General features: G+C 38.2%; 1 pseudogene; it reads right to left on the bottom strand.

The window, feature by feature from the left end:
- Positions 1-4,441: 4,441 nt before the first annotated feature.
- On the bottom strand, positions 4,442-4,541 carry LOC113292092 (annotated as a pseudogene).
- Positions 4,542-9,633: the final 5,092 nt, after the last annotated feature.

The raw sequence follows: 9,633 nt of genomic DNA, 5'->3' as shown, positions 1-9,633 counted from the left end.
GAGACTGTGGATGTTTAGGTAATTAGGTGTCACTTGCTTAGTTTATTTTTTTTATATAAGTTTTGGTGAAACTGAAAGAACATGTAATCTACTAATCTTTATCTTTTGAATTGTGTTTAAGAATGTTATGAATTTGGATTGTGTATGAAATGTGAATGTCTGTAGACTGTAGCCTGTAGATAGGTTTGAAAATCTTTGAACTATGTTTTTTTTTCCTTAGATTTGAACTGTCAGTTTCCTGAAACTGACATAGCAGCCGGTTAACCGATATCCGCTGGAATAAACCGAAACCGGCTAGAACCATTAAGAAACCGAACCAATGGTTACTGGATTGGTTTGGTTCATATTTTAAGAAACCGATAGTATTGGTTTCGGTTTTGGTTTGGCTAGAAACCGAACCAAAACCGACCATGAACAACCCTAGATTCTATTGTGGTTAATTTTATTGAGATTTTTGGATACAAATTCTAGTTTCATGTGATTTGTTAATGTCCAAATAAATCCTTCTTTTCTTGTAAAAGAAAGGTCGCTCTTGTTGTTCTTTCGAGAATGACATTTTATGGGGGAGAGTTCTTAATTGAACTTGTGGTTAATTGACAAATCTTTGTGGGGAGTGCGGCTGTGGAATATTATAGGGGTTATCTTGTATATATATAAACTCCTTGATGAATGCATTTAGTTTCGATTATATGATTGCGTCTAAAAAAGTTGATATGTGCTTTTCTTTTGGTCATGAAGTATCTCTATGGAAATTTTATTAGGATCCCACTAATTTTCGTACCTTTGCCAATTTTATTGACAAAAAGGGGGAGAATTAATGTGTAGTTCACACTACAAATACATATGGTTTTCAGATCATTATGTAAGGTGGAGTGGTTTTCATGTGAGATGAAGTATTGACTACGGGGGAGTGATACATATCACCATAGTATTGTTGTCGAAGTTGTGATACAATTGAACTTTGATGTTGTGTAATAATACTATGACACTGTATAACAATGATTGAGAGCTACTTTTTTCTCATTGTTATAACTACGTATCTTCAACAACGATGATGCTGAGTTGAACACATTTAGAATCATTAGAGTACTTGGAAGTGACGAAGATTTAGAGAAATGTTGAAGAACCAAGGAGATCAAGCATTTGGATGAGAATCTATAAATTTTATTTATTTTGTATTCAATATGTAATGATAGTTGATAGACACATTTTTGTGTCTGATATAATCTCAATTGTATATATTGTTAGCTCGGTTTTGTATTTATTATGGCTTTTTGTGTCTTTGTAGGTGTTATTGGAGAAATAAACTTTTGCGGCAAAATTGGCTCGAAAAGGTGGTTTTTGCGCTCGTGTGAGAAAATTAATAAGGGGCACCTCAATTACTAAGGGTCATCCTATTTCCAGGGAAGCACTATTGGCACCCCATCAGAGGATAAGGGGAGGTCATCTTCAAGAATTCAAATTCAAGTTCTGGCAGGAATTATTTTTACAGCGGAGCATATTTTAGGGTTTGATTTTGGAACGATTATGGAGAGATTCAACCGCTGAATTCTCTTGGGTTAGGCTTCAGCGGACTAAGCAGGGCGTGTATGGGTGTTTTATTCGATGAACTTGGGATGGATTTTTAGTATGAAGCAAAACAGGAAAGTGATATAATCTCGGGTTTTTGCTGTTGAAAAGTTACGTGGATTATGCTGGATATTTTCATAGATATGACTCGAATTAGCCCGTTGCTACAAAACAGGGGTGGTAGTAGAGTTTGAATCGAACCAGGAGAAGTTGTGATGTGGTTCTCGTGAAAACAAGGCAAGAGAGAAGTTATGGGAAGTTGATTTATTTTTAGTAAATACGTACAGAAATGGAAGAGAATATCACCTGTTGGATTTGATTCTATACTAAGAAGAGGGTTGACGACGGAAACCAGAGAAGAAAAGGGAAAGAATCCGTAACTTTCTGTGAAGAAATGCCGAAACTTGGAAAAGAAGAAAAACAAGGGTTTTCTCGAGATTTAATGACCCTGTGAAGTATATAAAAGGAGTTGGGAGGTTCAAAGAAGGATATCGAGTAGTTGGGGGTCGGTACGAAAACTTAGGAGAAGTTTAGAGGAGAATAGAAAGCTCCAGAGATCGAGTTGCAGGAAAAATACAATATTCTGCTGCTGCTGCTGAAGAGGAAGAACACGAAGAACATTGACGCACAAGTATTTGTCGCAGAACACTATCGTTATTCAACAGCAGAACCCATCTATCGTTTATCAAAAATAATTGCATTAGGTCTTTAACTACTGTTTCCTCTTTGTAACAGAGATTCTGCAACACCTTCACACTGTTGCGAATCGGCTGTGTTATCACTTTTTCACCTCCTTGTACACTTTTGAGCTATAAAAACATATTTTGAGAACATGGTTAATATGAGGAGCTAAAACCCATTGTTGTGACGCTAGAGGAAGCTATTTTTCCAACAAGAAGTGGTATATTATCTTTTATCTATTTATTGCAATTTTATTATGATTATTTGCCTTGAACTATATGAATATGATTTTTATTTGAGTGATTGTGATCTTTTGATGGAGTATGCTTAGTTTAAGACTTTTGATGCTTCATACTTGGTATTTACAATTATTGCTTTTGAAAATCTACTTGTTGCAATAGTAGAATCAAATTGAACGAGAAAATTGCATGAATAAAGATTGGATTAAATCACTTTGAACTTGGAAAATAGTGGAATCTTAGCCTCAGTGTTCTTTTAATATTGATATCATCTTTGATTGAGTTTGCTATAATTTTTAGTGTTTTCTATTTTTTTAATTTAAGTCTAATTTATCCTTCACAAGTCTGAGAATCGAACCACTTTTACCACTATCTACAAATCACATCAATTTTTGGCGCCGCCGACGCGGACTTGTTTTTAGGGTTTTAGATTTTTTTTTTATTATTTTTTTGTTCTTTTATGTTTTTGGGTATTTATCTTGTGTCTACAGGTTCTGGATCATAAAGAAAATTGAGCCAAGAGTTTGGTGATTTCATAAAGACTTGGAGCTAAAGATTAAAGCAAAAAGAACAGAAAAAAAGACAATTTTAGTTTAGGGTTTTTTATTTTTTTTAAAAAAAAACTGTATTAGGGTTTATTATTTTTGTAATTTTTTTTTTTTTTGGACTTTTGGACTTTGGGACATTTTTTTTTTATTACCCTACGGAAGGGTACTTTAAATATAAACTGTTTGCAGAGAAGGAGGACAATTACGATATTGTCTCTGCACCTTGGGTTCGTACACTAGACATCGGAGTCAGTGGCCCGAGTCGACTACAACCGATTCATCCCCCGTCTGGAACGGGAGGTAAGATTCTAAACACTCGCGAATCCCCTGTCAGCGAGTTACTGGACTCCTTCGTATGCATATATGTTGAGGACTGAATACGGACATTTATTTTTCTAGTAAAGGGCAAGGCCTGGCCATACAAGATAAGGGTTCGGATTTCATCACCGTTCTCTTCTTGCCCGCTTTAGGAACACGTAACCTACGCGAACCTAAGCCTAAAATTTTGACTAGAACGAGACCGATAGGGTAACGAGCTTAACAGGAAAGTCATTCGAAAAATATTGGTTACTCTTTTAAGCATACTTCGAAGTTCTTGACGGTTTCTGTAAGTTGAATGCGTGACTGCGCCGCCTTGTAATACCGGTGAGGCCTTGGGTATCAAAGCTCCACCGAGCTTCCCTCGCCTCTATTCAACTTACGTTAACTCGGATTGATTCCAGAGGGGTTTGCTTAAATTGTAACGAATTCCCGTTCGAAGGATTAGAAGCTGGTCTAGAAACAATCTAAGTGGAGCCATCATGCTTTTTGTTTGCTAGAAATCAATAGGTTTGATTTGGTTGAGTCGGCCTTGATTGTGTTTGCTTACCCTTCCAATTTTTTTGTATGCCTGAACGTAAAAGAGACGCACTAGGTAGATTTGTTAAAGAGAAACCTAGTAGTTCGAAGCGTCTCGATTACCTTAATCTAGAAAGTCCGACTTTTGAAGAGTCGTTTTTGAACGTCCTGAGGAGAGAATCCATGCTCCGATAGCGCCAGAAATGGCAACTTTGAAAGCTTTGTTGAATCCAACTAGGACTACTCGTCCTTCGTGTATTAAGTTAGCTGAAACGGAGGCACCCTATGAACTGAAACCTGGGACCTTACAGATGCTCCCAATCTTTTTAGGGAAAGAAAATGAAAACCCTTATTACCATGTTAGGGATTTTGAGGAAATTTGTAGTACTCTAAGAATTAGAGGCTTAGATGATGATGCTTTGAAACTTAGGTTATTCCCATTTTCCCTGAAAGATAAGGCCAAGTCGTGGCTATATAGTTTGGACTCCGAGTCAATTGAGACATATGAACAACTTACATCTGCCTTTTTCAATAAGTTTTTCCCTAGGCACAAAACATCGTCTATTAGGACGCAAATATGCACATTTTCACAACAAGAGGGAGAATCTTTATATAGGTATTTGGAAAGGTTCAATGATTTATTATCCCAGTGTCCTCATCATGGTTTAGAAAAGGTTAGGCTAGTTCAGATCCTTTATGAGGGTTTAGATTATTCCACAACGACCATGGTTGAGTCTCTATGCACTGGTGGATTTGAAAACCAAACTGTTGATGCGGCGATGGAATTTTTTAATGAAATCGCCGAAAAAACCCAGCAATGGGAAAATAGTAGGGCACCCCAGAAAACAATTCTTTTAAGTAGAGGAAACGTTAATAGGGTAGAAGGAGGCTATGAATCAGATGCCAAAATTGCTGCTATAGCAAAAAGGTTAGAAGCCTTAGAAGTGGGCCAGACTAGTGGTAGAGTGGAGCCTTTTTGGGAAGGCCAGAATATTGAAGAGCAGCCAATGCTCTTTATAATAACACTAGATTTGATAACCGTCAAAAGATTGACCCATATTCAGAAACCTATAATCCTGGTTGGAGAAACCATCCGAACCTTTCGTGGTCTAAGGGCCAAAGTCAAGGTCAGTTTAGTAATTCTAATGCTCCCCCAGGTTTTGGCTATACTAAGAATCCTTCAGGACTAGCTCAGTTTCAGAATCAGTCAGATAAGAAAATCCTAAGTTTAGAGGAATCTCTCGCCTTGTTAACTCAGCAAACTGCAAAATTCAGTTATCCGTAGAACAAGTCTACAAGCTAGTAACAGGATAGGACAAGAAAATAGTCAGGCTATTTCCGAGTTAAAAACCCAGGTTGGTCTGATAAGTGATTCTTTGAGAGAAAAAGGTAAGTTTCCTAGTCAAACACAACCCAACCCTAGAGGAGTTCATGAATTAGGTGCAAAACCATCGAATCAATTGAATGTTGTTAGAACCCTTAGAAGTGGTAGAGTTGTAGACAATAAGGTAACCATGCCCGATAGTGAACATACTGTAGTTCACCCCTCAGGATCTCACCTCTCAGGACCAGTAGCTGAAGAGACTGATAAAGTTTCTGATGATGTGAATTCGGTTCCTGAAAGGTCTGATTTTAGGCCTAGAGCCCCATTTCCTCAGCTATTAGTACCAACAAAGAAGGAATCGAACTTTAATGACATAGTGGAGGTTTTTAAGCAAGTTACCATAAACCTTCCTTATTAGATGCAATTAGGCAAATTCCTGCTTATGCCAAGTTCCTTAAGGATATGTGTACGCGAAAGCGAAAACTTAGCGTCCATAAGAAAGCCTTTTTAGCTAGTCACGTAAGTTCAATCATTCAGAACACCACAACTCCAAAGTACAAAGACCCAGGTTCTCCTACCATTGCTTGCACAATAGGTAACTTCCGGGTAGAAAAACTTTACTTGACTTAGGAGCCAGTGTGAACTTACTGCCATTCCATGTATACTTACAGCTAGGACTTGGTGAAATGAAACCTACTCAGATGACACTGCAGTTAGCTGATAGGTCTGTTAAAATCCCTCGAGGTGTTATCGAGGATGTTCTTATTGAGGTCGACAAGTTTATTTATCCAGTGGATTTCGTGGTCCTAGATACCCAACCTGTCCCTGACCCAGAGAACCAGATACCTGTGATTTTAGGTCGCCCATTTTTAGCTACGTCTAATGCGATCATTAACTGTCGAAATGGTGTGATGAGTTTATCTTTTGGTAATATGACTATGGAGATGAACATTTTTAATGTCAGTAAGCAACCTCATGAGCTAGATGACACATGTGTTGAAGAGGTGAACATGATAGAAGCCTTAGTTCAGGAGTCATTACCAAACATTTTGTCTGAAGACCCATTAGAAAGTTGTCTATCCCATTTTGGTTTAGATTTTGACGACGATAGCACTATTGACAGGTGAATTCTCTATTAGATTCTACCCCCGTGTTAGACACTGATAGATGGAAAGCTAGATTCGAACCATTACCAGTTTCTGAGACTACCCTAATTCCTTCTTTAGAAAAGCCCCCGAAGTTGTACCTTAAACCACTACCCGATACTCTAAAGTATGTGTTTTTAGGCCCATCTGAGACTTTACCTGTGATTGTAGCTTCCGATTTGGATAGTGATCAGGAAAGTAGGCTAGTAAATGTACTTCAAGACAATAAGGAAGCTTTAGGGTGGACTATAGCAGACATTAAGGGTATAAGTCCTACTGTGTGTATGCATCAGATTCATTTAGAGGAAGACTCCAAACCTTCTAAGGAGATGCAACGTCGACTGAACCCTAACATGAAAGAGGTAGTTCGAAAAGAGGTGCTTAAGTTTTTAGATGCAGGTATTATCTACCCAATTTCAGACAGTAAGTGGGTTAGCCCCGTTCAGGTTGTCCCAAGAAATCAGGTATCACTGTAGTCCAGAATGATAATAATGAGTTAATCCCAACCCGAGTGACCACGGGATGGCGTGTCTGTATTGACTATAGGAAATTGAACAAGGTCACACGGAAGGATCGCTTTCCCCTTCCTTTTATCGACCAAATGCTAGAGAGGTTAGCTGGACATGGTCATTATTGCTTCTTAGATGGCTACTCCGGTTATAATCAGATCGTTATTGCCCCAGAAGACCAAGAGAAAAACACTTTTACCTGTCCCTTTGGTACCTTTGCGTATAGACGTATGCCTTTCGGGTTATGTAATGCCCCTACGACTTTTCAACGTTGTATGATGAGCATATTTTCTGATATGGTAGAACGATTTTTAGAGGTCTTTATGGATGATTTTTCAGTGTTTGGTTCATCTTTTGATGAGTGCTTGCATCATTTGACATTAGTGTTGACTAGGTGTAAGGAAAAGAATTTAGTGCTTAATTGGGAAAAATCCCATTTCATGGTTGAATCCGGAATTGACTTAGGGAACATCGTTTATTCAAAGGGTATAGAGGTAGACAAAGCCAAAATTGACCTTAGTAAGACTCTACAGGTCCCAAAAACCGTAAAAGATATTAGATCATTCTTAGGGCATGCAGGTTTTTACCGTCGAATCATTAAGGATTTTAGCTTGATTTCTAGACCTCTTTGCAATTTTCTTGCAAAAGATGTTAAGTTTGTCTTTGATGATGCTTGATTAAAGGCTTTTGATAAGCTTAAAAATTTACTCACTACTTCCCCGATAGTCCAGGCACCTAACTGGAACCTACCCTTTGAAATTATGTGTGATGCTTCAGATTATGCTATAGGCGTTGTGCTAGGTCAGCGAGAAAACAAATTACTCCATGTGATTTACTATGCTAGCAAAACTCCGAATGATGCTCAAATGAACTATACAACTACCGAGAAGGAATTCCTAGCCATCGTGTTTGCCTTGGATAAGTTTAGATCCTATTTATTAGGTTCTAAGATCGTAAACTATACTGATCATGCTGCTTTGAAATACCTTTTGTCTAAGAAGGATACCAAACCTAGATTGATTAGATGGATCCTTTTGTTACAAGAATTTTGTCCAGACATTAGAGACAAAAAGGGTGCAGAGAAAGTAGTAGCAGACCACTTGTCTAGGCTAGTTGTTAGTTCCCCTAATAATTCCCTTCCTATAAGGGATAGTTTTCCTTATGAACAATTGTTCTCTGTTTCCCAATCACCTTGGTATGCAAATATAGTGAATTATCTTGTTACTGGTCGAACCCCTCAACATTGGGGTAAACAAGATCGTTCTAGGTTTTTAGCCGAGGTTAAGCATTTCTTTTGGGACGATCCTTATTTGTTTAAGTATTGCCCAGACCAGATCATTAGGCGATGTGTACCTGAGAGTGACCAGTCCAGTATTCTCTCCTTTTGTCATGAACATGCATGTGGGTGTCATTTTAGTGCTAAGAAGACTGCTACTAAGATATTGCAGTGTGGTTTTTACTGGCCTTCATTGTTTAAAGATTCCCATAGTCATTTTGTTTCTTGTGAGCGTTTCCAGAAGTTAGGAACCATTTCCCGTAGAAATATGATGCCTTTGAACCCTATTTTAGTGATTGAGGTCTTTGATGTGTGGGGCATTGATTTTATGGGTCCATTTCCTATTTCGTTTGGTTATTTTTACATACTTGTCGCTGTAGACTATGTGTCTAAGTGGGTTGGGGCGGTTCCGTATAAAACGAATGACCACAGGGTCGTAGTCCAGTTTTTGAAAGAGAATATACTTACACGTTTTGGTACGCCGCGAGCTATAATTAGTGATGGAGGTTCACACTTTTGTAATAGACCATTTGCTCTTTTAATGAAACAATACGGTATTACCCATAAAGTAGCAACCCCATATAACCCTCAGACTAGTGGTCAGGTAGAGGTTTCCAATAGGGAAATTAAACGTATTATAGAGAAAACAGTTAATCCAAATAGGAAAGACTGGTCGTCGAGGCTTACTGATGCCTTATGGGCTTACCGGAATGCGTTTAAGACACCCATTGGAATGTCACCTTATCGTTTAGTGTTTGGCAAGGCATGTCACCTTCCTGTTGAGTTAGAGCATCGAGCCTATTGGGCTATTAAGAACTTAAACTTTTCACTTGACACGGCAGGAGCTCAAAGAAAGCTCCAGCTCAATGAGTTGGACGAGATTCTTAGAGATGCATACGATAGTGCTAAGGAGTATAAGAACAAAATGAAACTTGTGCATGATAGGAATATTTTACGAAAGTCATTTTCTCCAGGTCAAAAAGTTCTTTTATATGACACTTGGTTGCATCTATTCCCTGGGAAGTTGCGCTCTCGATGGACCGGTCCTTTTGTGGTCCGTACTGTTTTTTCTCATGGCGCTGTTAAGATTGAGACACCAGATGGTAGTAGTTCTTAGAAGGTTAACAGTCACCGATTGAAGCCCTTTTTAGAGCCTTTTTCTACAGATGATGTTGAGGAGGTCCCTGTTTACCTTGATTGACCATCGAGGCGATTTTGTATGTTGTATATTATTTTTGTAGGTTTTTGGTTACACTTCACCCAGGTACTATCTTTCCGACTTCTCTCTTTACTATTTCCTCATGTTATTTATATTTTTGGTACTTTTCTTCAATTAGAAACATTGAGGACAATGTTAGATTTAAGTTTGGGGGTGGGGTAGAACTTTTTGTTACCTTTTCGTTGCAATAAATAAACTCCAGAGCCTAGAAATTTATCCTTATTAAGGATGGCACTACCCAATCTATGTGGATGGAAGAATTTTGGTTGTAGGAGTTGAGGGACCA

Source organism: Papaver somniferum, chromosome 6, assembly GCF_003573695.1.
Source record: "Papaver somniferum cultivar HN1 chromosome 6, ASM357369v1, whole genome shotgun sequence".
Lineage (NCBI taxonomy): Eukaryota > Viridiplantae > Streptophyta > Magnoliopsida > Ranunculales > Papaveraceae > Papaver > Papaver somniferum.
This window is presented reverse-complemented; position numbering and strand designations above follow the sequence as displayed.